Below are 25,467 nucleotides of genomic sequence, written 5' to 3'. Positions count from 1 at the left end.
TTTACATCTAGGATCCTATGAAATTATGTCCCTAAGGCTAATCAGGGGTGGGGGCTCGAGCCCAAGAGAGATCATTTTAGAAAAGCTCTCAAGATTCACACACACACACACACACACACACACACACACACACACACACACACACACCCATCTTCAGTTATGGACCACAGGACTTCTCTTTTTCATGTAACCCATTTGCCCAGCTACTGCGACTCCATAAAGCCACTCAGTGACTCATATCATGACTGTGGAACTCTCTCTCCACTTAAAAAGCCAATAGTCACTTTTTGGTTTCTCCTGGTTTCTCCACAATCCTCCTCTGAATGCCTCTGTCCAACCAGATATGAATGACTCGGTTTGAAGAACTATACTAAAAGGGAAGTTTTCACTCTTCTTAGTAACAGCAGCAAAGACTCATCCACTTTTAGAGATTAATCTGGTCTAACACTCCCACTGTACAGATTCAGTCAACAAGTAATTATCAAACTCCAAGTTTGGAAAGAAATGATGGGAGAAGGCAACATGGAGCGATGAAATGCTTAAGTACAAAACTGAGAATCAGCGAACCTGAATTCATATCCCATCTCTGCTACTTACCACCTTAGGCAAGTCAATTCACTCTTCTAAGGTCCCCATCTCCTCATCTCCAAATGAGAAGGTTGGAGTTGATGGTCCCTTCCAACTCTGAATCTATGCTTTTGTGATTAGAGCCTTATCAATTATTTATTCCACAGCAAGATCATCCATCAGACATATCCTGTGGACAGACATGGCAAATGGACATGCTGGGCCCTGAACTAAATGGAAGCAGGGAAGTGAGCAAGATTGCTTTTGGAAAATTGCAGAACTCCCTTCATGACGTCAAACTCTTTCCTGAAATATCCATCTTTTTTTTTTTTTTTTTGGTGAGGCAATTGGGGTTAAGTGACTTGCCCAGGGTCACACAGCTAGTAAGTGTCAAGTGTCTGAGGCTGAATTTGAACTTAGATCCTCCTGACTTCAGGGCCAGTGCTCTATTCCCACTGTGCCACCTAGCTGCCCCTGACCCATCTTTTTTAATACAAATATTCATTAAATGATTGTTCTACAGCTTCAAGTTATGGATGTTGCAGTCTCTGAAAATTTAAAATTCAGTATTACTTAAAGGACAGCAGAAAGGGGCATGGTAGTGTGAACAAGCTACAACCCATAACAAAAAAGAATGATGAAAAAAGATGGGGACAAATGATGTCATCTAAAAAAATGTAAGACTGAAACAAAACAGGCTGGTGAAATGCCAGAAATGGTGGCTCTCCGCTGGTCAGCCCAAGAGCTCCACTCATGCCCTTCCTTTCAATATCATGAGGAATCAAGGGATGAAGGCCCTCCCACTTTGGGTGCCCCACCTTTCTGGTGAACCTAGGCTATTCTGAGCTTTCCTTCCCAGGGCTGATATCATAGAATCAGATACTTTTAGTGGGAGGAGGTTAATTCATTCCAAGGTCCTCATTTTACAATTGAGGAAACAGAGGCATAAAGAGTTACACAACTAGTAAAGGGAAGAGGTGGAATTTGAACCCAGGGCCTATGACTCCAAATGGGCAGCTAGGTGATGCAATGGATAGACGGCTGGGTCCAGAATCAGGAAGACTCATCTTCCTGAGTTCAAGTCTGGCCCCAGACACTTCCTAGCTATGTGACCCTGGGCAAGTCACTTAACCCTGTTTACCTCAGTTTCCTCATCTGTCAAATAAGCTGGAGAAGGAAATGGCAAACCACTCCAGTACTTCTGCCAAGAAAACCCCAAATGGGGTCATGAAGAGTCAGACATGACTGAAAAATGACTAGGTAACAAGAACCTATGACTCCAAAGCCAGTATTCTTCCTGTGGTACCATCTAAACCAACCCCAGGTTTTTGCAGATAAGAAAAATGAGGCACAATAAATTGTGATGCCTTTAGGTGAGATAACTCAGCAAGTTAAGGGGCAAATCCAGGGTTCAAACCCATTTCTCCAGGCTTCCAAGCTAGCACTCTCACTGTCACAGCTACTGGTGGAAGGGCACTCAGCTGGCTATTCAGTGTCAGGGTCTCTGGCCTCTAGGTCCAGTACTCTTTCCACTATATACCACAGCTGTCTCTATTGTCTCCATCCCTAAACCCAGCCACAAATCTTGTCACTTTTGTGTGCCACCATTGAAACCTTGCCCTCGTCTCCCTTGCCCTCTCCTATTTTATGAAACGGCCTTTCTTAGTAACTCTGGCTACCATTTGTGAATTGAATCCCATTCACATTTATCACATGCCTACTAGGCTCCATAACAGAGATACAAAGACAAAAAGCAAAGTCCCTGTCCTCGAGGGGCTTACATTCTAATAGAGGGCTATGCCAAGGCCATTTGAAAGGGTAGAGAGAATTTACCAGGGAAAAGGCCAGTGAATCAAGGCAGACTTCACAGAGCAAAGTCTTGAAAGATAAATGTGGCTCAGATTGGAGTATCTTCTTAAAAGCAAGTTTTAGAAACAGCATCCCTCAAACGGGTCAGCTGCCTTCAAAGGATGCATCTCTGGCCTTTATGACGGCAGTGGAGCCAAAAGATCCAGTTTAAATTCTGGCTCTGCCAATTACTACCTGTGTGATTTTGGCTAAGTTACTGAGCCTCAGTTTGTTCATCTGTAAAATGAGAGTGGCTGAACTACATGATCCCTAAGGCTACTTCCAGGTCTAAATCTATGATCCTATTCATGTTAATCCCCACTCAGCCTCCCTTGATTGGTGTGATGAGTACAGAGGAGGTTGGTGTAGGGAGCAGCTCTTTCTATCATCAGAAGCTAATTCAAGGACTCTGCCAATAAAACAATTACTAATTTGTTTTTGGTACTGTAGCCCATCTGTGCATGAGCAATCTGTGTGGTTTTTCCTAATGGGGACATCGCATTCTCCACATATTTAAATGCTCACAATTTGCAATCATTGGTTCAGAAATATCCACCCAGCCTCAATCCCCCCAAAGCAGAGCTGGGAGCCGATGACTCAGCAAACTTGAGATGACTCAAGTATCCTTCTTGGCCAACGGCAGTGAGTCAGACATTTGTTATCTGTGAGAAAGAATTCTATAGCCTGAAACAGCAGGGACTGAGTGGTGGCTCAGGAAGTGGACCAGGATCAAATGTTCCCATTGTCATACATTTAGAGCTGAAAGGATTCTTAGAGGCCATCTAGTCCAACATTTTACAGCTAGGGAAACTGAGTCTCAGTGAGGTGGAGTGATTAATCCAATGTCAAAAAAGCTACAAATAGCAGAGTTGAGATGTGGTTCTCTCACATCCTTCAGTGATTGCTCTGGGCCACCCCTAAATTGTTTTCACATATTCAATCTTTGGGGGATAACTACCTCAAGGTCAAAGTACTATGTGGGCCCATGCTCCTAAAATTATAGGTTGTGAGTAGATTTGCCTTTAATAGCCAGTAGACCCAATTCACTCAAAGAAAAAGCATTAACTGAGATGAAGAACAATAAAGACAAAACAATCCCTCCATAAACCTGGGACTCACTATACCACATCAGTGGGCATAGCAGACCCGTACACAAAGAACACTAATAGAAAGACTCACATGTAGGGAAAATATACAGCTGAGGCAACTCATACTTCAGGCACTTCAAGACTCAGCGTCCTTTCCTTCTTATGTTACTCCTCTTGGACACTGCATTTATTCTAAGCAGTTTGCTCATCTGCATTCCCTGCACCTTTTCCTCTCCTCAGATCAATGCTTGATTACCAGGAAGTATCTTCTGAACTCACAAAAGTCACACTTCTCAAAGTTGTCTCCTGCCTACCCACTCCCTACTGGATTTGGTGTCTCCTACTGGGTGAGGAATTCTATTTCAAGCGTCATACCCAATAGGAGAGGAGGAGAGAAAAATCCAACACTCTAAGAATCAAAGGGTAATTCCCTTTCAAGAACTAGGTTCTTCTTCCACACCTGGTTCTTTTCTCTGCTGCCAGGGGTCACACACTTCAGAGCTGTCTCCTATTTCAATGGTGCTTCTACTCTTGACTAGTTCCCTAGAGAGTGTATCCCAATTTTTAAACAGTCACAGGTGAAGGTCAGTCCTTGACTATCTAGTAGCTAACTGCCTTCTAATTATATCAATTTTAAGCACAAAACTTCTCATGTCATAGAGTGTGAAGAGTACAGATGCATCTTGGCCCTTCTTTTCAAACCCCAGCAACTCATCTCTTTTACTTGACCTTTTAACATCTTTGAGTTCATCAACTGTACTGGAGGAAAATCATTTAATCAGAGATGTTATGGTCAATTCTCCCAGTCCTCTACAATCCAAATCCTTAATTCCTAAATGTGCTGGACAGCGCTTATATTTTGTTAGTATTGTTCAGTCATTTCAGTCATGTCTGACTCTTTTGAACCTAGTTAGGGTTTTCTTGGCAAAGATATTGGAGTGGTTTGCCATTTCCTTCTCCAGCTCTTTTTTTTTTTTTTTTACAGATGAGGAAACTAAAGCAAAAAGGGTTAAGTAACTTATTCAGAGTCACATAGCTAGTAAGTGTTTGAGGCCAGATTTGAATTCAGATCTTCCTGACCAGACCCAGCACTCTACCCATTATGCCACCTAACTGCCCAGTTATATTACTGGACTACATGTACATCAGCTTTAAAGGTCCAACTCCCACACTGAATCTATTTACTTTACATAGGATAGTCACATAATTCGTACCTGAGACTGGCCTTTTCCATTAAAGTTTCTAGTTCTCAGGATGTGGCATCTCTCAACTCCTGGTTCTCTCAACATGAGATGGGGAAAACAATTACCTTTTGCCCCGAGTCCCTAAATGCTCACTAATTCTTCTCTGAGTCAGGCACCTAGGGAGGATTTCATCTGGAAAGAGTTGGGAAAATCCTGAGGTCTGGATCAGAGACTTTGTTGGCCTCCTCTACCCTTTGGGAAGTAACCTCAGAGAAAAGCAAACAAGCAAATCAACAAATAGTTGGGTCAATCCTTCTCTACCTAGTCCCTAAAAGGATAGAAAAATCCTTCCCCAGAGGAGGGTCTTGCATCTCTTAACACTTAGGGATTTTCTTCCATGCATTCCTGATTGGTCTAGGGCCTTCTGAACCGCCCACAAATCTCATGCATCCATTTATTCTTGTTTTACACCACTCACACACTGTACTTCATCCACTTCTTGCTTCTAAATCTCACATGCAGTCCTCCAGGAAGCATAATGGACTTGATTTGGAATCATCACAGACCTGAGTTCAAATCTTGCTTCCGACACTTACCAGCTATGTGACCCTGGGCAAAGCTCTTAGCTTACTCATCTGGAAAATTGGGTTAAGAAGAGTACTTACCTCACAGGATTGTGTTAAAGATAACCTAAATCAAGTGCTTTATAAACTTTAAAGCAGTATATAAGTGATGGAAGTGATTATAATGACCTCCTGCACCTCTTAATTTGAGTCTAAGCACTGATTAGCCTATATATATATATATATTTGCAACCAAATTAGAAGGTCTGGGGCTTTTTTTTTAAACCTGGAGTGACAGAATTTAGAGGGTGTTGATGGTGCACTTCTGTGTTGAACCACTGCTCCCTAGACCCTCCCTAGCAGCAGCAAATCCTTCTGAAGTACAGAAATGTAACAGACTGAGGGTGGGGCATACCTTTCCCACCATTCATGAGTTGAATTTCCCTCTAATCTCCCTACTTCACCCTAATTTACTTCCAGAGTTTACATATGCTTGGTTATATTCAAGTAAGGAGGCAAAGAATAAACCCTCAGCCGAGAGAGGGGCCTCAGGCCTTTATCTCTCTGCATGGCCCTGAGGTTGTTTTGTCTCTCCTGGGGCAGTTCTTCCTACTATTGGGTGAAGGAGATTGTAGATGGCTAAAACCATGGGAGCCTGGAGAGGCGGCAGGTTCTCCGGAGCACTATGGATTTGGAGCCAAGGGACCTAAATTCAAATCCTTACTCTGTCCCCTGTTATTTGTGTGACTTTGGTCAAGTCATATTAACTCTTTGCACCTCTGCTTCCTCCTCTGTGGAATAAAGGCATTGGATCAGATGGTCTCTGAGCCCCTTGCAGTTCCTTATTCTAAAAGTCTTAGGTGAGAAACATTTGAGCACAAACTCGTGTCGGGATGTGTTGTATTGTCTGAGGATCAATCCAGTAAAAACAGAGACTTGTGCCCAAAAGGTTGTCCACTAAGGAATGAAGTTTATATCTTTTGGTGATCCATGAAATGGATGCCCCACACTGACGCAATCTCAAAGTCAACGAAGTTATCCAAGTATAGAATAATCAGTCTTTCAGATGTGGCATTTTGATCTGCTCACATAAATTAGCACTTGAAAAATGATGTGTTAGTTACGTTCGAATTGAGTTGAAACTTTAGATCTTGTCTACACACACTGACGTTAGTCTTGTAGCTGGGAGGAATGGAATCTGGACTGATGCATCTTAGGGGGAGCCTCCTTTTTATTTAGGCAGAACACAGCACTAATAATTGGGGGGAGTTTAAATTGACCTGGATTATGGCAATTTATTTGTTGGGGCATTGAAGGAAGAAATATCTGGCGTTTTTTTAATCCATTCTGTAGTAATAACTGACATTTTACATAACTTTTTGAAGGCTGCAAGGGTTATTACATGGATAATCTTATTGGAGCTACTGGCCGGCCAAGCAAGCCCCTTACTGTTCCTCACAGACAATATTCCATTTCCTGCTGTGCCCAATGTCTGGAATGCCAATCCCTTCTTGCTTCTGCCTCCTCTTCAAATCTATAGTTTCCCTCAAGGGTCAGCTGAGGCACCCCTTTCACTTGAGGCCTTTTCTGATCTCTTCAGTTTCTAATGGGCAGCTAGGTGGCACAGTGGATAGAGGGCCAGCTCTGGAGTCAGGAAGACCTCAGTTCAAATCTGGCCTCAGACACTTATTAGATGTGTGACCCTGGGCAAGTCACTTCAGCATATTTACCTCAATTTCCTCATCTGTAAAATGAGCTGGAGAAGAAAATGGCAAACCACTCCAGTGTCTTTACCAAGAAAACCCCTAATGGGGTCACGGAAAGTCAGACATAAGTGAAACAACTCAACAACAATGACTAGTTTCTCGTACCTTCTCCCCCAAATTACTTTGCTTCTATCTTGTACATACCTAGATCGCAAGACAAAACCTCCTCGTTTTATGGATGGGGAGACTGAGGCACAGGTATTTGATGTGCTTTGCTAGTAAGTTTAAGAGGCAGGATTTGAGCCAGGTTCTCTGATTCTTGACCGGTCTTTATTCTATTGTACCATAAAAAAGCTAGTAAATTGAAATGAATTGAATTGATTTACTAAGTGCTTCAGTTTTCTCCTCTGGCCAAACTCTGGGGTGCATCTAAAAAGGAAACATGGTCACTTCAGCCTAGCTGGGAAAATAAAAACAATAACATAACAACAAGTTACCTCTGTCATCTCATCAGCCTCCACAGGTGGTATGCCAGGCATAAACTCAGAAATGCCTGAGGCCACACCCAATTCTACAACTTGTTTGTCAGATACCAGGGACCTTGCCTTTCAAGTTACAGCAGAAAGAAAAATACAGGGAGGAAATCTACCCACCAGACAATCCAGGTTACCTGAGGATTTGCATAGGGCCTGGAAACTGGCTCACCTCCCTTTCCCCCTCCTCATTTGCATGAGTTGTGATGAGACAGAGAGTCTTAATTTGCAAAGCTGTGGCTAAAAATACATTTCCTTCTTCCCCAGAAACTGAGACTTGTGTGGGATAACCTTGGGTCCATAGTAACCTCAGGCGATAAGAACCCACCCAGAATATTAAGCCCGAGTAGGCTCCAACCTGCGTAGCTTTCAGTATCCAGAACCCATCTCAGTCTCCTCCAGATTTGGACTGTCTTGGACTAGGGAAGCAATGCAGAGTGGGCAGTCGAGTGGTGGCTTTTGAGGAAGAAAGGCTTGGGTGTAAAAAGGTTTCTAACAATGATGGGACATGTGCCCTTGGGTAGGTCATTCACCCTAGGACTTATCTACTCAGTCATAGCTAGGTAGTGGTAGTGATTTGCTTTGGTGTGAGGGATCTCCATGCCAGGTGTATCCATACTGTTATGGGGGAAATTTCTGGAGTTTGGGGGTAGGGGTCCTTAGGAATTCCTCTTTAAAGAATTACACCTGGCAGACGGGCGGGCGCTGCAGGCCCCGTTGTCCTGCGGCCGCCGCGGCCTGTGTGTCCCCCGGTCCCGCCATGGAGCCCGGGCCCCCAGCCATCCACAAGGGCTGGTTCCGGGAGACGTGCAGCCTGTGGCTGGGCCAGGCCATGTCCCTGCAGGTGGACGAGCTGCTCCACCACCAGCGCTCCCGCTTCCAGGAGATCCTGTTATTCCGCAGTAAGACCTGGTGCTGGATGGAGTCATGCAGTGCACAGAGAGGGATGAATTCTCGTTCCAGGAGATGATTGCCAACCTGCCCCTCTGCAGCCAGCCCAGCCCACGAAAGGTGCTCATCATTGGTGGTGGGGACGGGGGCGTCCTTCGGGAGGTGGTGAAGCATCCATCTGTGGAGTCTGTGATCCAGGTCTCTAAGAAGTATTTGCCGGGCATGGCCGTGGGTTACTCCAGTCCCAAGCTGACCTTGCACTTCGAGATGGGTTTGAATTCATGCAACAGAACCAGGACGCCTTCGATGTCATCATCACCGACTCCTCGGACCCCATGGGTCCTGCTGAGAGTTTGTTCAAAGAGTCTTACTACCAGCTGATGAAGACAGCGCTGGGAGATGACGGGATCCTCTGCTGTCAGGATGAATGCCAGTGGTTGCATCTGGACCTCATCAAGGAGATGCGTCACTTCTGCAAGTCCCTGTTCCCTGTGGTGGAATACCCCTATTGCACCATCCCCACCTACCCCAGCGGCCAGATTGGCTTCATGCTCTGCAGCGAGAACCCGAGCACTAACTTCCCGGAGCCGGTGCAGCAGCTGACCCAGGAACAAGTAGAGAAAATGAAGCTCAAATACTACAGCTCCGACATCCACCAGGCGGCCTTCTGCTGCCCCAGTTTGCCCGCAAGGCCCTGAGCGATGTGTGAGGAGACCAGCAGGCCCACCTCGGCTTCTCCCAGGGACTTCAAAGCCACAAGCACCCATTCCAGGGTGCCCCTCTTCCTGCTCTGAGGGCATCGCCTGGCACTCGGCACCCCCTCCCGACTGAGGACCTGCCCCTCACCACCCATCCCGCCCGTTGACCAAGTGTTACCAAACCCAGGACGTGATCGAGGGGCTCCCTGTGCCATGCTCTGCTGGGTGGGGGCGGGGGAGAGTACAAGATGTCTGTGTCTGTCTCTGTCTCTGTCCAGTCTGGTCAATTAGCGTCTATTAATATTGATCATCTGTGTACAGAACGATCCTTCTCACCTCTGACAAACCCCCTCGCCAAACAGTGTATTTATAACTGAAAAATAAAATAAAATAATTACACCCTCTTGTACTCAAATCCAAATAGAATAAAATCATATTTTATTTAGGTGCTAGGGAAAGGAAACCAAGAGAGAAGTCCTTGGACTTCTCACAGTGAGAAGGCATTGCACAGAGGCCTGGCTCTGAGATATTTATCTCCTCCAGCAGGAGACAGGCAGATACTTTTATTGAAGACCATGGTAGTCTGATGGGGGATCATCTGACTGTGGAAAGTTCCCTTATTGGGCCAGGAGGACTATCCTCCACTGGTGATGGCTGAGGGAAGTTGGGCAGCAGCCACACCTAATCTTATCTCCCTGAGGGGTGGGGGAGACTGGAATGAAGGGTGGTGGTCCTAGAGCTAACTCAGTCCAGATTGGGTACTGCTTATCTCTTTAGGTGTGTCTGTCCTTTGGTTTAGTTTCTCAAGGAGAAGGTTCCTTGATTTCCCCCAGAAAACTTCTGAGTTAAGCCAGGCCTTATAACACAGACACCACCCAAATCACTGTTCTGCAGTGCATTCACTTGTGTTTAATGGTCTAACCTCTGCCAATATACATTTGGCTCAGTCTTTTCATTCTCCTCTGATGTCTCATGAAGGCACAGCAGAGACTCACTTTTTTTAATAAAGATTTTTTCATTAATTTTGTATTTGAAACTTAAGTACAAGATGAGAAAAGAAAAAAAAGTTGCCATATACACAGCAGAACATAGGAGAAGGTTCACTATAAAACAATAAATTTCCATTTCAAGAAAATCTATAAAAGAAAATACTACGTATCGTTTTCAAAGTTTCCCAGCTTTTCTTTTCATCTTTGTTGGTTTTCTTTTGTTCTGTCATGTACTTTTTCCTTTATTTCCCTCCTCCTCCCTCCCCTACCACCCTAAAGAAGGAAGGTTACAATTAAGTGTGTGCATATACATATACATATACACGTATACATATAAATACACTTGCATATACATATACAAACTCATGTGCATTTACATATACACATGCATGTACATATACATATGCATATACATGCACATTATACATATGCAATACATATACATACACATGCACATTCACACACATATATATAATACACATGCACGCACACATACATATACACACACACATATATATATACACACACATACATAAACACATATACACTTAAATGTAAGGCTATACTGTGGTTATTTCCACTCATCATCTCTTAGAGACTAACTTCTTGGAGGCTGGGTCAGGGAGTTTGAGCTCCAGCTGTTTTGACCAAGCTGGGGGTGTAGGGAGGGGAAAAGGTTTAAGTATGATCTCAGAAATGGACCATGTTGTATGTCTGTAATCTAAGGGCCAGAGCAGCTAAGGGATGGAGGCTCATCATTAGTGGGTGAGTCACAAGGAGCTGAAGTGTTTTGGTCCCTGCATCTGAGGCCAGGTGGAATTAGGATCTTGCACCACATCATCAGAGGGACCACCCACACCGATGACATCAGTGATACTTGAAATATCAAAGCAAGAAAACTTGATCTAAGTGTGGCCACAAGATGGCAGACAGGCCTATTGTCAGTGGTCCAAACACTATTTGCTAGGGGCAGCTAGGTGGCGCTGTGGATAGAGCACCGGCCCTGGAGTCAGGAGTACCTGAGTTCAAATCCGGCCTCAGACACTTAACACTTACTAGCTGTGTGACCCTGGGCAAGTCACTTAACCCCAATTGCCTCACAAACAAACAAACAAACAAACACTATTTGCTGCCCCTCCATCTCCTATGACCAGAATGACCACACAGTAAAGGCTTCCATAGGATCACAGATTTGGGGCTAGAAAGGACCTTGGAGGCCATGAAGTCCATTCCCCAGGGCTCCATCTGAACTGCGACATAGAGAAGTTATGTGACTTGCCTGGGTCACAACGTTAGTGTCTGAGGCTGGATTTGAACCCAGGTCTATGTAACTCTAAATCTTGCACTCAATATGGTACAGGGGTTCTTAACTTTTTTGTGGGTCAGAGACCCACAAGCCTATGGACTCCTCCTCAGGATAAAGTTTTAAAGCACACAAAATAAAATACATAGGATTATGAAGGAAACTAACTATATTGAAACAAAGATGTAATTTGTTCCCATTTCCAGTCCCCATACCCCATGAAATTGAAGACTCCTTGATCTAGGACTACACTACACCTTCCCCAGCCCCAAGTCAGTCTGTCTTTGCCAGCTTTCCTTGTCTTTCTTGTCCCCTGCTTCTTCCTTCTCTTCCTCCAGCCCCAGAAGCTAGAATACCTTGGATAGCCTTAATTTACCCCCCCCCCAGGCTTGTCACTTATTTTCAAAGAGGGCCAAAGACATCAGGGGGCTATGTCTTGACTTGTGTGTGAATTGGATTTAATTGAGGCAGTGTTGCCCCAAATCATCAGCTTCAGTCTCTCTTCCAGAGTCATCAAAGTCCAGTGGCAGGGTCAAAGTCAGGACCACAGGAGATGGCTGGGATGCAGCAGGTGGCCTTGGTATCTTTGATATCTGGCCAAGCTCTAAGCACATCAGAGAGTCTGTTTCAGCCGCCCTTGTGGCAGCTGGAACAAGTTTGCATGCACCCATTCTACCAAGGAAAGTCATCACAGGCTTAGGGTAGACATCCCCCTAATTCACTGATGGGTTGGAGACCTGCTGGTTACCTGAAACTTGGTTTAGTTCAAATGGAGTATTAAGGGAGGAGTAGCACTTCTGGTGTGAGGGGTTGCTGAGCCCTTCTCAGGGCTACTCATCTACCTTATATGTCCAACTGGTCACCCAACTCTCACCTGTGGCTCCAAGAAGTTGTAGTATACACAGACACCACCATAAAACTGTACCCCAGGACAGTGACTATGCAAAGTCATCAGTCCCAAGCAGAACTGTCTCTGATATATTATAAGAATGGGGCACAATTGAACAATTCAATTCACCAGAGGTGAATCATGTGTGAAAGGGTACCAGTCTTCTGGCCTTGTATCCAGATTACCAACCTTATATGCAGAGTACCAGATGACAAGACAGAAACCCAAGATAAAACTTATCCTTGGGTTTCAGTTTGTACCCACCATTTCAGACAAAGGATTTAAACTGGTTAGAGCAGTAGATATGCAATTGAGAGATGTCAGATTAAATCCCAGGTCCTGTACTTCTTAGGTGTCTAACCATGGACAGGTCATGAAACTCAGTTTCTTCATCTGTAAAATGGGGATAACTATAGTTCCTACTTCCCATGATCAAATGAGATAATGCACATTTCAAACCTTAATATATTATGTAAATATAAGTTGTTATTAATCATAACAATAACAGCAATATTCCTCATTGCTGGTAATGTGATTATATCCTGGTTTCTACCTGAAAAGGTAGATAAAAGCATAATTGAATCAGAGATGAGACCAAGCCCATCCCCACACAGTTTGGCTCAGGAGAGCTAAGGGCAGCCTAATTGGGGAACTTCAGTCCCTGGGGCTACAGGGCGAAAAGGAAAGAACAGAATGATTTTGATTAAGACTGGTTAGATTTGTCTGTTTATATTTAATGTAGTTGACAAGTAAGACTCATGCTCTTCTCAGAAGTGAGAACATGCCCATAAATGAGCACTTGTGGTAAAATAATGACAAGATAGCTTTTCCCAGTCTTAATAATAAATGTTTATCATCATTCAGGATTTTAATGAGAAAAATGCTTTGAGATCTTCAAAGGCAGGTATTAAAGAAGTAAAGTCCCTGATATAATGCTGAATAGTGGAGGCAGTGTGGTTTAAGGGAAGGAAGGGAGGAAAGAAACAAAGAAAGAGAAAGAAAGAAGGAAGGAGGGAAAGAGAAAGAAAGAAGGAAAGGAAGGAAGAAAGGAAGAAAGAGGAAGGAAAGAAAGAGAAAGAAAGAAGGAAGGAAAGAGAAAGAAAGAAAGAAGGGAGGGAGGAAAGGAGGTAGGGAAGAGAGAGGGTGAGGGAGGGAGAGAGGAAGGAAGGAAAGAAAGAAGAGGGAAGGAAGGAATGGAGGAAGGAAGGAAGATAGGCAGGAAGGAAGAATGAAGGAAAGAAAGAAAGAAAGAAAGAAAGAAAGAAAGAAAGAAAGAAAGAAAGAAAGAAAGAAAGAAAGAAAGAAAGAAAGGAAGGAAGGAAGGAAGGAAGGAAGGAAGGAAGGAAGGAAGGAAGGAAGGAAGGAAGGAAGGAGGAAAGAAAGAAAGAAAGAAAGAAAGAAAGAAAGAAAGAAAGAAAGAAAGAAAGAAAGAAAGGAAGAAAGGAAGGAAGGAAGAAAGGAAGGAAGGAGGAGAGAGGCAGATAGATGAAAGAAAGAAAAGAAGCAAAGGAAGAAAGAAAGAAAGAAAGAAAGGAAGGAAGGAAGGAAGGAAGGAAGGAAGAAGGAAAGGAAGGAAGGAGGAAAGAAAGAAAGAAAGAAAGAAAGAAAGAAAGAAAGAAAGAAAGAAAGAAAGAAAGAAAGAAAGAAAGAAAGAAAGAAAGAAAGAAAGAAGAAAGAAAGAAAGAAAGAAAGAAAGAAAGAAAGAAAGAAAGAAGGAAGAAAGGAAGGAAGGAAGGAAGGAAGGAAGGAAGGAAGGAAGGAAGGAAGGAAGGAAGGAAGGAAGGAAGAAAGGAAAGAAGAAGAAAAGAAAGAAAGAAAGAAAGAAAGAAAGAAAGAAAGAAAGAAAGAAAGAAAGAAAGAAAGAAAGAAAGAAAGAAAGAAAGAAAGAAAGGAAGAAAGGAAGAAAGAAAGAAAGGAAGGAAGGAAGGAAGGAAGGAAGGAAGGAAGGAAGGAAGGAAGGAAGGAAGGAAGGAAGGAAGGAAGGAAGAAAGAAAGAAAGAAAGAAAGAAAGAAAGAAAGAAAGAAAGAAAGAAAGAAAGAAAGAAAGAAAGAAGGAAGGAAGGAAGGAAGAATGAAAAGAAGGAAGGAAACAGAAAGAAAGCCTGTGTATATTAGGCAATGAGAATGGAGGGCTTTATGGGAAAGCTCCAGGGTGTCAGAAACCCACTGAGTGAACCTTGGAAGTAAATGAGGGTGTCAAGCACTACCAGCCCAGGCATAGCAGCTATCAGACCAGAATATCCCATGCCCAGATCTCTGAGATTCCTAGTGCTTTGTTCTGAGACAGCAGTGAAGGTCCAGCACTCTGTTCCTCAGAATTCAATGAGGTTGAAATCTAGTGAAGCTAACCACACACACACACACACACACACACACACACACACACACACACACACACACACCCCAGGAGTCAGAGCTTGGCCCTGTTACAGATCCTTAATTCAGAAACTAAGGCTGACAAGATGAGAAAATACAAGAAGATAAAGGCCACTTAAAGAATTATAATCTAGTGAGTTTTAAAAAATGAAACCTAGAAGAAGAGAATAATTCCCTAACAACTGCAAGCAGAGGCTCAACAGAAAAAAATCTATTTTTCTCCAGCAACTGAATAGCTTGGAGAACATTTTAACAAGAAATTTTAAAAATTATATTAAAGTCCTGGAAGGAAGAATAGGAAAAAGATTAAATTGTTCATAATAGAAAGTGGTGAATAATTTGGAGCCCAAATAATGGACTCCCTGAAAATTAGAATAGACCAAACAGAAATCAATGACTACATCCAACATGAAAAATATTAGAAGTAGATAGTTCCCAATCGCTCTCCAGAATGGTTGGATCAGTTCACAACTCCACCAACAGTGGATTAGCGTTTCAGCTTTCACACATCCCCTCCAACATCCAATATTTTCCATTTTTGTTATATCTGAAAGGCGTGAGAAGTATGCTCTTTTTCGCTTTCTTTCATTTTTTTCTTTTAATCAAGTTTTCTTGTATGAAAACACAAATATGGTGATGTTTTACATAATCATACATGTATAATCCATATTTGATTGCTGCCTCAGGGAAAGGAGTGGGGAGGGAGGGCAAAAGGGTTAAAAATTGGAACCCCAAACTATAAAAATATGCTTATTACAAAATAAAAAAGAAGTAGATAGATAGATAGATAGATAGACAGATAAGTGAATAGATGACAGATGCTAGAATGATAGGCAGATAGAACATTCACTGAGCACTCACTATGTGCAAGGTAGTATGCAAAGAGCTGGGGGATACAAATAAAAGCAAATAAAACAGTTCCTGCCTTCAAGGAACTTACATTCTAATAAGGAAAGATAACATCCAGAGACTTGCCCAAGGTCACATAAGTAATAAAGAGCAGAGTCCATTTCCTCATGTGTATGGAGGTGTTCAATGTAGGGGGTGGGGGTGGACAAGATGTGCTTTGAGGTCCCCTCAAGATCTAGTTCTCTGATGTTATGATGCTATTGAAAGGATGGGCTTCAAACCCATTCCAACTAACATCATCATAGAAGACTCAGATACCTTGATATAGCACAGAGCACATAGCAAGTGCTTATTAAATGCTTTACACAGTGATCTATCTTGTTTGAATCAATCTACCAATAAACCGAAAGTATAAGTTAGGTGTGGATTTGTCTTTAATGGTTTGAGGGGATGATGGAATTTTGACTGTTGGATTAAAGGCAGATATATAGCATCACACAGGAAATAGTGTATGACTAAAAGAATTGGACACAGCCCTGGGTCTATGTACAAAAATAGCAGCCAGGCCATCAGTGAGTTGAATTAAGTGGTAGAACAGTCTATTAGTAGAAAAGTTCTAGTTTGGAGGTTTTCAGTTGAACAGCTAGAGCCAAACCTCTGAAAGGAAATCTCTCCCCCACCTCTGTCTCTGTCTCTGTTTCTATCTCATTGTCTCTCTTTCTATGCCTCTGCCTCTTTGTATCTCTGTCTCTGTTTCTCACTGTCTCTGTCTCTCTCATTGTTTCAACTAGTTTTTTAGTTAATTCTCTAGTGTTCTCTAAGTAGGCCATCATCATCTGTGAAGAGTGATAGTTTTGTTTCCTCATTGCCTAATTTGATTCCTCCAATTTCATTTCCTTGTATTATTGCCATAGCTAGCATTTCTAATACAATACTGAATAATAGTGGTGATCATTATTATGTCAGCTTCAGAAATTACAGTGGCATCTGTTCCTTCACTCTCAGGACCTTCGGCCAAAGCAATGAGGGAGCCATCAACAGTGCCCTCTGTCCTGCCGATGATCTTCCCCTCCTCCTCCTCCAATCACAGCCCATTCCTGAGTTCCCTGATTTGTGGATCGTGGAGAGCTTCTCACTGTTGAGGCTAAAGTCCTAGGAGATGATCATGGCAGTGAATGGGGAGGGGGGTGTAACACTAGCCTGGGGGAGGATCAGGGCTATTCCAATAGAACAGCATTTGGGTTCTTTTTTTTAATGAGGCAATTGGGGTTAAGTGACTTCCCCAGGGTCACACAGCTAGTAAGTGTTAAGTGTCTGAGGCTGGATTTGAACTCAGGTCTTCCTGAATCCAGGGCCGGTGCTCTATCCACTGTGCCACCTAGCTGCCCCTAAAGAGATGAGGGTTTTTTTTTTTAATGAGGCAATTAGAGCAGCATTTGGGGCAAGGGGAAAAGGGGAGAGGGTGGGAAAAAGCCAAATCTTCCCTCCTATAAGTACTATCTCATGTGATCTTCATGGCAGCCCTATTGAGATGAGTATGGTAGGTCTTATCATTCTAGGTTTCAGAGATCAGATTTTAAAGATCAGAAAAGTAAGCCTCAGACAGATCCAGTGCCTTGAATATAAATGTTTGTCAAATGGAATCAAATTAACTGGCTGGGGCAGGATCCAAACCTGGGTTCCCAATGCCAAGGCTAGAAAATCAATCGAGTAATGAATGAGCATCTACAAAGTGCCTACTCTGTCCTGGGCACCGTTCTAGGTGCCAAGGGCACAACGACAGATGAAACAATCCCTGCCCACATGGGGCTTATATTCTGTAGCTCAGTGTGCTCCTTCTGCTGCCCAAAAAACCTTCCAAGAGGAATTCCTTGTTTTCTTCATCAGTGGTGACTCTCTCCATTGATTCTTTTCAATCCCTTTTCCCTCTCAGGATATCTTCCCTTATAACAACATGTGCATCTCCATGGCAACTCCATAGCTGACTCTGCCTCCTATGCCTTTCTCTCAGCATTCCCAGTCTTCTCCAGGGAACCCTTACTGGGTTTCTCTTAGGCAGGGACTTTCTTTCTTTTTTTTTTTTTTTTTTTTTAGTGAGGCAATTGGGGTTAAGTGACTTGCCCAGGGTCACACAGCTAGTAAGTGTCAAGTGTCTGAGGCCGGATTTGAACTCAGGTACTCCTGAATCCAGGGCCGGTGCTTTATCCACTGCGCCACCTAGCTGCCCCCAGGCAGGGACTTTCAACCCCAAGATGCAGTCATCAGGAAGGCTTAACAGATTCCCTCCCAATAGCCGTCAGAGAGTCATACGCAGAGAAAACTAGTGTGGGCCGGTAGCATTTTGTCCCATCTCTGAGATGTTGACAGTCCTCTTCAGGGAAGCGCTTCCTCCCCATGACCCTTGGACCTGGTACCTCCAAATCCTCCAGTCTCGCGGCCCCAGAGTACCATTGCCAGGGTGCCTAGTTTTAGACCCAGATTCTTCCATCTTGTCCCAAAGAAAACTCAAGTCTTTTGGCATAGAAGCAAGACTCCCTAGCTATGATTATGGCCATATGGAATCCTAAAGTTAGAATGGACCTTAAGAAGTCACTTCGTGTACCCTTTTGTCTTGAATGGTATATATATATGTGTGTGTGTGTGTGTGTGTGTGTACACACATCTATATATACAAAGATCTCTATACACACATACATATGCATATCGTCTATCTACCTTCCTATCTAATGTACTTTTTTGGTGTATGCCTTATCCCCTCCCCCGGTTGACCCAAGAAAGTCATCTTCCCAGGTCTAAGTTTCCTCTGCTGTTAAATGAGGGAGAAGGAAGGAAGGAGAGAAGGAAGGAAGGAAGGAAGGAAGGAAGGAAGGAAGGAAGGAAGGAAGGAAGGAAGGAAGGAAGGAAGGAAGGAAGGAAGGAAGGAAGGAAGGAAGGAAGGAAGGAAGGAAGGAAGGAGGGAAGGAAGGACCCTGGGTGATTCATTTAACTCTGTTTGTCTCAGTTTTCTTATCTGTAAAATGAGCTAGAGAAGAAAATGGCAAACCACTCTAGCATCTCTGCCCAAAAAATCCTGAATGAGGGGGCACAAAGAGTAGAGCATGACTGAAACAACAAGAAGAATTGTCTACAATACATTCAATGCTTTTAACACTCAATGCTATTAACACACACACCAAAAAAAGATGCTTTTGTTCCCAGAAAAAGCAGAAAACAGAAATAGGCATACACAAGGGACAGCCACCCAATAGCTAGCAAAAGCCAAACTGAAACAAGGCAATGACAACAAAAGGGAGAACTTCCTCACTGAATTATTTGGCCGAAAATGTTTGTCTTCAATATAAACTTTCACCAAGGTCTCATCAGAGCCTAGGCATGACTCTGGACCTATGCCAAGAGAGCCCAAGAGAGCTCTGGGAGGTGGGCCCGGCAGTAAATATGCTGGGAATGGACTAAACAGCGGGATTCAGAGAGTGTCATCATCAGAGTGCTGGGGAGGGACTTGTTCAGTAGAAAGAACCCTGAACCTGAAGATGCGCATCTTGAATTCAAATCCCAGCCTTGGTGCTGAGTGCCTGAGGGCCTGCAAGTCTCAGCCTCAGTTTCCTCATCTGTAAAATGAGGAAGTTGGAATAGATGATCTCCAAGGCCATCTGGTTCTAAGTTTATTTTATGGTTTGATGAACTCATGAGGACCATGTACTACTAATCCAGAGTTCTAACCCCAATTCCAGTAGCATGTTGGAAAAGGACAAAGGGAGAAGAGAATCAACCAATCAAGTTACAAAAGGAAGCCACATAAAGGTATGATGTAGGTCCATAAGGAGATAAAGTCTCTACTGGCCCACTTTTAACTACAGCTCTTTTGCCTTCTAGACTCAGTGCTGACTGAGGGAAAGATTTGCGGCAAGATGGTTGCCATCTCTTAGAATCTGGATTCATGCTCCTGAGATACGGAAAATAATAAAAATGCCAGAGCAATGAAAATGCTCACATTTCTCCCATCATTTAAGATGTAGCTAACTAAGCAGTCATTTAGTAAACAACCCACAGCCACTCCAATGCTAGCTATGGAGGATGCAAATAGAAAGGGGAGACAGGTCCTGCCTCCAGGGAACTTCCAATTTAATGTCAAGGTACCCGACCACCTAAGTCTGAAGAAATAATGCTAAACATCTCCCCTCCCTCTTTTTCTCCCTCCACTTGGTTTTTGTTTTTTTGGTTTTGTGTTTGGTTTTTTTGTGGGGCAATGAGGATTAAGTGACTTGCCCAGAGTCACACAGCTAAGTGTCAAGTGTCTGAGGCCAGATTTAAATTCAGGTCCTCCTGAATCCAGGGCTGGTAATTTATCCACTGCACCACCTAGCTGCCCCCCCCCTCCATTTTTTAAAATTATCTTCTGTATTATCATCTTTTCCACCTTTCTCATGATCATATCCTTCATCTTCTTGGCTCCTGAACAACATAGTCCACACTGCCCAAGTGTTTGAAGTCTTTCCAGCGTGGTAGGACCCTGCCAAAACCTGAGATCCCATAATATAGCTGCTAAGAACCCAAAGTCAGGGCATAAAAAAAGAAAAAGAACCCAAGGTCAACCACGCAGCATAATGAGTCTTTCAAGGAAGACTTCATGAGGCAATGAAGTATGGTGGAAGAACACTGAAGACCTTGAGGGCATCAGAGCCTAGATTCAAGTCTAATACTAACTGTGTAGATTTGGACAAGTTACAACCTCCATGGGTTTTCATTTTATCATATCTAAGAGGATTCAACTGAATGGCCTCTAAAGTCCCTCAGAACTCTGTAACAATGAGCCTAGGAGTCCAACCTAACCCCAAAGACAAAAAGGAATGCCATCTTTGCCTTGGATACTTTCCAATGACTCAGCTTGAGTTACTTTCTATAGAATTCCAACAAAGTTTGATGCTCAGGGATTGGGATTTTTTTTAATGAAATGTTTAAAGGCGATTTAAAAATACACCTATTTTACAACTCAGATCTGAGATTATTATATTCCACACGTGGACTGTGACTCATGCCAAGGACACTGAAACATCCTGGCCATGGTGAGTCAGCCTAAGTTGTTCCAAGCTTGGCCGCAGCACAAATTACCAAAGTTCTGTCATTGTTTTTTTCTGGTATTCCTGGAGTATGGGTTCAGAGGAAGGGCTGTATGTCTATATGTGGCCAGGCACACACCAGAAGCTGCCTTGTGTTGGTGGTGAAGGGAGAACACCGGCAGATGGAGCTTTTGCTCATGTCTTTATGCTCCAAGGCCACAGGAGTCTAGAACATCATCACTGGAAGGAGCTCAGAGAACATTGAGTCTACCCCATCCCTGAACAAGAATCCCCCTGAAGGATCCCTGCCAAGTGATCATTCGGGATTTACTTGGAGTCCTACAATGAAGGACAACTCACTAGCCCCCAAAGCAGTCCATCCCATTTGGAGATCACTCCACTGCTGAGACATTTTTTTCTATCCTGCCTATTTAAGAATTATAGAAGGACTCCATAATAGGAGTCAGGGGACCTGGCCTCGAGACTTGGTATTTCCACTAATTGCTGTGTGACACTGGGCAAGCCATTTAACTGTCAATCCTTTCATCTGTAAAATGAAGGGTTTAGACTACTTGATCTCCAAAGTTCCCTCCAGCCCTACAATTCTGTCCTGAGGGCTCTGTGAGGAGATCCAGTTAGTACCAAAAAATGCAATTTCATTAATTTAATGAGTCTCCTATTGTATACCAGGGGAACAGAATAAGTGAATAATTTCATGTACTAGAAAGCCATAATCCAGGCTTAGACTATGCCTTAAATATACTATTTTTTTAAAGAAAAGGAAGCTAAACAGAAGTACAAGGCACAAACTCACTTAGTGTTTAGTGTTCTTCACCTTAATGTAAATAGTTACAATGTACAGGTATCACAAAATTGAGTGTTTGACCCATCAAATATACTTCTGGAAAACAGTATTCAATACAGTAACTATTCAAACCATCGAGTCAACAAGCATTTATTCATTGCTAACTATGTCCCAGGCATTATGCTAAGGACTGACAATGATGATGTTAATTTTCCAGTTGCATCTGACTCTCCATGACCCCACTTGGGGTTTTCTTGGCAAAGATACTGGAATGGTTTGCCATTTCCTTCTCCTGCTTATTTTACAGATAAGGAAATTGAGGCAAACAGGGTGAAATGACTTGCTCAGGGTCACACAACTAGTAAATGTCTGAGACTCAGGTCCTCCTAACTCCAGGACATGTTCTCTGTCCATTTCACCACCTAGCTACTAAGGATTAGGGATGCAAAGAAAGGCAAAAGACAGTCCATGATCTCAAGTTCACAGTGTAATGGGAGAGACAACATGCATGTTGTCTATGTACAACATCCCATATGGATGGGATAAGTTGGAGATAATCTTAGGGATGGCACTAATATTAAGGAAGACTGGAAAAGCCTTCCCAAAGGAGATGGCTGAGACTTGAGTATTGACTGTGTCCAAGAAACTTTAGTTTCATACTATGTCCTTTGTGTGTGTCCCTATGCTGATACTCTGTTGATTTTCTCTTACTTGTAGCACCTGGCCCAGAACTCCAAGTTCAGGAGCTAGGTTCTCAAGGTTGGGTGAGGACCTTTGGTCCTCAAGGGTTCATCTTGGGGAGTGGCCCTAACACCATAGCTTTGGGGTTTTGTTTGTTTGTTTTTTGTTCTTATCCAGCATTTCCTGAGAAATCTCAGAAAAGAACTCAACTATAATTTCTGTTTGGGTCACTACAGCTGTGAGTGAGAGTCATCAACTCCCATGAAAGCACTCAAGGTAACAAAACATATTAGCTACAGGACAGCCTACACTTCACCACCAAGAAAATGAAAACCTATAAAGGCTTTACAGTAACATAACAAGTGAATACAATTCTTAGATGAATACCAAATCCCGCCTCCCCACTATGGCTTTAGACAGTTAGCTCTGGTCTCATAGTGCCACCTTGTGGTGTGGACTCCCCTTAGAAAGAAAGTAACAATGAGTTTATTCAAGAGGCAATTCTCCCAACATTCCAGTGAGTATCCCTTCCATCCTAGGGATGCACATAGATCTCCAGCCTTGCTGGTATCACCCTAAAAGCTTAGACTTTCTCTAGAAAGGTCACAAGTTGTTGCTAGAAAGGCAATCCACTTTCCCATTGGATTTTTATTGTCCAAATTAACTCCCAGTACTAGCAAAGGGCAACCTTCAAGTCTTTTTATGCTTCCATATGATGAATCAGTTCCTTCCTGCTCTTCCAGCTCCAGGGACAATGATATGACGCTCTTCTCCCCAAAGGCTGGCACTGCCTAGGTACCCCTTCTCTTTCTAGAAGTCTGAGTCCTTAAATGCTCCAAGAACTCAGCATTGTCCATGAAGCTCTACATCTCCTTTAAAAAAGAGCCTGGGTCACCAGACTCCCACCCCTTAGAAACATGGTTCCCCTTCCCTGGGACCACATGATTAAAAACTTGTACAACTATAATGGGCCTCAGCTGCTGGGAACTCAGGACAAGCCAGGGTATGCTGCCATCTCTTGGTCATGAGGCTGTGCCATTTTCCTCCCTGGAGTTGTGGAGAGACAGGTGCTTGCAGAATTATGCACAGCACTCCCTAGAAATCAGTCTACGTTCAGTCCTCTGGTCTCAGCTCCTACTGGATCTCTCTGTAAAGGAGGAAAGAAAGAACCAACTCTTTTCTCATAGGCACAGCAAAAGTGGGGTAGTTTTCATCCAGAACATGAGGAGCAGACCAATTTATTCCCAGTTGAGCCAAAATAGTTGGAGCCAATCAGATAATGCTCAGTTAATGAGACATACAGAGATAGACAGCTTCATCCTCCATGATGTGCTGCTAATGGCTGTGCCCCAGTGGATGTCCCCCAATCTTCTCCAAGTGAATAGCAATGGGCTTGCCCACCCCTTCCATTAATATACAACCAAAGTTCCAACCAAAGACTCACCAACTAAGACCTCCCCATCAACTCCCTTACTTATTCATTGGGGAAGAGTAGCGTGAATTATTTCCAGTAGAGGAACTGCTAACTACCTGTGTGACTGTGGGCAAGTCCCTTTCCCTCTCTGGGTCTCACCTTTCTCATCTGCAAAATGGGGAGGGTTAAACTACATGACCTTTCCAGTTCTATAAGTCTATGATTCCATGGTAATACAAATTCATCAGAGTATTGCTAACTCACACGTCTATAAAGCTTGAAGGCTCAGAAAGTGTGTCACATACCTAAAACCAGTTAGAAATTCCAGGTGTTTCTAGTCTCATACTGCAGAATTGACACCCATATTTACACTAATACAGCACTTGATATATTACAAAGTCCTCTGTGTACATTAGCCAATATCTGATCCTCATAACCACCTTGTTTTGGATTTTTTTTGTTTGTTTGTTTGTTTTGTTTTTTTTTGGTGAGGCAATTGGGGTTAAGTGACTTGCCTAGGGTCACACAGCTAGTAATTGTTAAGTGTCTGAGGCCAGATTTGAACTCAGGTCCTCCTGAATCCAGGGCTGGTGCTCTATCCACTGTACCACCTAGCTGCCCCATCATAACCACCTTGTAAGGTAGAGGGGAATGAATGTATTATTATCCCCACTTTATAGATGAGGCAATTGAGGCACTGAGAGGTTAACCAACTTTCTCAAAGTCACAAAGCTACTTGGTAGCAGAGCAGAGATTCAGACCCAGGCCTTTTCACTCCAAGCCAAGAATTTTTCCACACTAACAAGACACATGCTGGGTATTCTGTAACATACCTGGTTTAGGTCAAACAAACAATTCCGAGTAGTTTGGCCAACTTGACAAATGGATTTATTAAGAAAAGTCAGTTGGGGTTTTTTTTCTCCTTTTCTCATCTATTCTTCAGAGGAGAAGGCAGCTGGCAGAAGAACCCAACACCACATTAGCACATAAATGGGAAAGAACATTTTGTTCATGATTCTAATAGGATCTATTAATAAGAGCCCATTGTGTGCTTTCTCCCCCGGGATTATTTCTGGCAGGAAAAAAACAAACAAACAAGGTCTTGTGGACAAAACACTAAAAAATGCTCCTCTAAGCCGTCCACACAGGATGTACAGTAATCATCAGCATTAGGCTGATGGAAGAGCCAAGAGCAGCCAGTATTGAGTGACGCAAACAAAGGCCTGGAATGGTAGAATTCCGCTCAAGTAGACACAAGAAGTTGACTACCATTGTAGGCGACTTTTAGGAATAACACAAGCGGTAATTTGGTAGGAATGCTAAAAGACACTTACTGATGGCCTTGTCCTCAGATGGGAATAATTCTGCTGAATTATTATCACCAGTGACTCTCAGGATAAACAAATGGCAAAACTGACCTATTAAAGAGCTCCAATAGTCTGAAATTCCCTGGCCGATTGAGATGAAGAGAGGGGTTGTCTCTTTCATTTATACAAGGCACATCATGACGGCGCCTGACCCCATGCACTGTCCTTCACTGCCTACCTCCAACCCTCCAATTTTATACTTTGACTCAAATGTAGCAAGTTGGATGCCTCAATCTCTGGGTATTAGTTGATTTTTTTTTAAATTAGGATATCTCTTATTCTTCTGTCCCCTTCATTTCCCAATGTATACCTCCTCCTTCCCTTCCCCAACAAAGAATAAGAAAGAGGAAGAGGGGGCGTTTTGCCAAAACTAACAAACACCCACCAAGTCTGACAGTGTTCCACACCCATAGTCCCCCATCTCTGGAACCGTCAGGGTCTATGAATATAGACCAGGATAGTCACTGTACCTGTAAGTTCATTCAAATGGGGAACTCCCTCTACCAATTCAGGTCAAAACCTTTTCTTCAATGGATGGTGTTAGAGAGCTCCTTGAGGAATTAAGAGGTTAAGTGATTTGCCCTGAGTCACATAGCCATTCTATATATTAGGGACTGTCTGGAAGCCAAGGCTTCCTGATTAAAAAGCCAGCTCTCTGC

At 43.2% G+C, this 25,467-nt stretch overlaps 1 pseudogene; it reads left to right on the top strand.

Moving 5' to 3' along the window:
• The first annotated feature begins 8,249 nt into the window (after positions 1-8,249).
• Positions 8,250-9,089, top strand: LOC122740020 (annotated as a pseudogene).
• Positions 9,090-25,467: the final 16,378 nt, after the last annotated feature.

The sequence above is a fragment of the Dromiciops gliroides genome, chromosome 2, assembly GCF_019393635.1.
Source record: "Dromiciops gliroides isolate mDroGli1 chromosome 2, mDroGli1.pri, whole genome shotgun sequence".
In the NCBI taxonomy this organism is placed as follows: Eukaryota; Metazoa; Chordata; class Mammalia; order Microbiotheria; family Microbiotheriidae; genus Dromiciops; species Dromiciops gliroides.
This window is presented reverse-complemented; position numbering and strand designations above follow the sequence as displayed.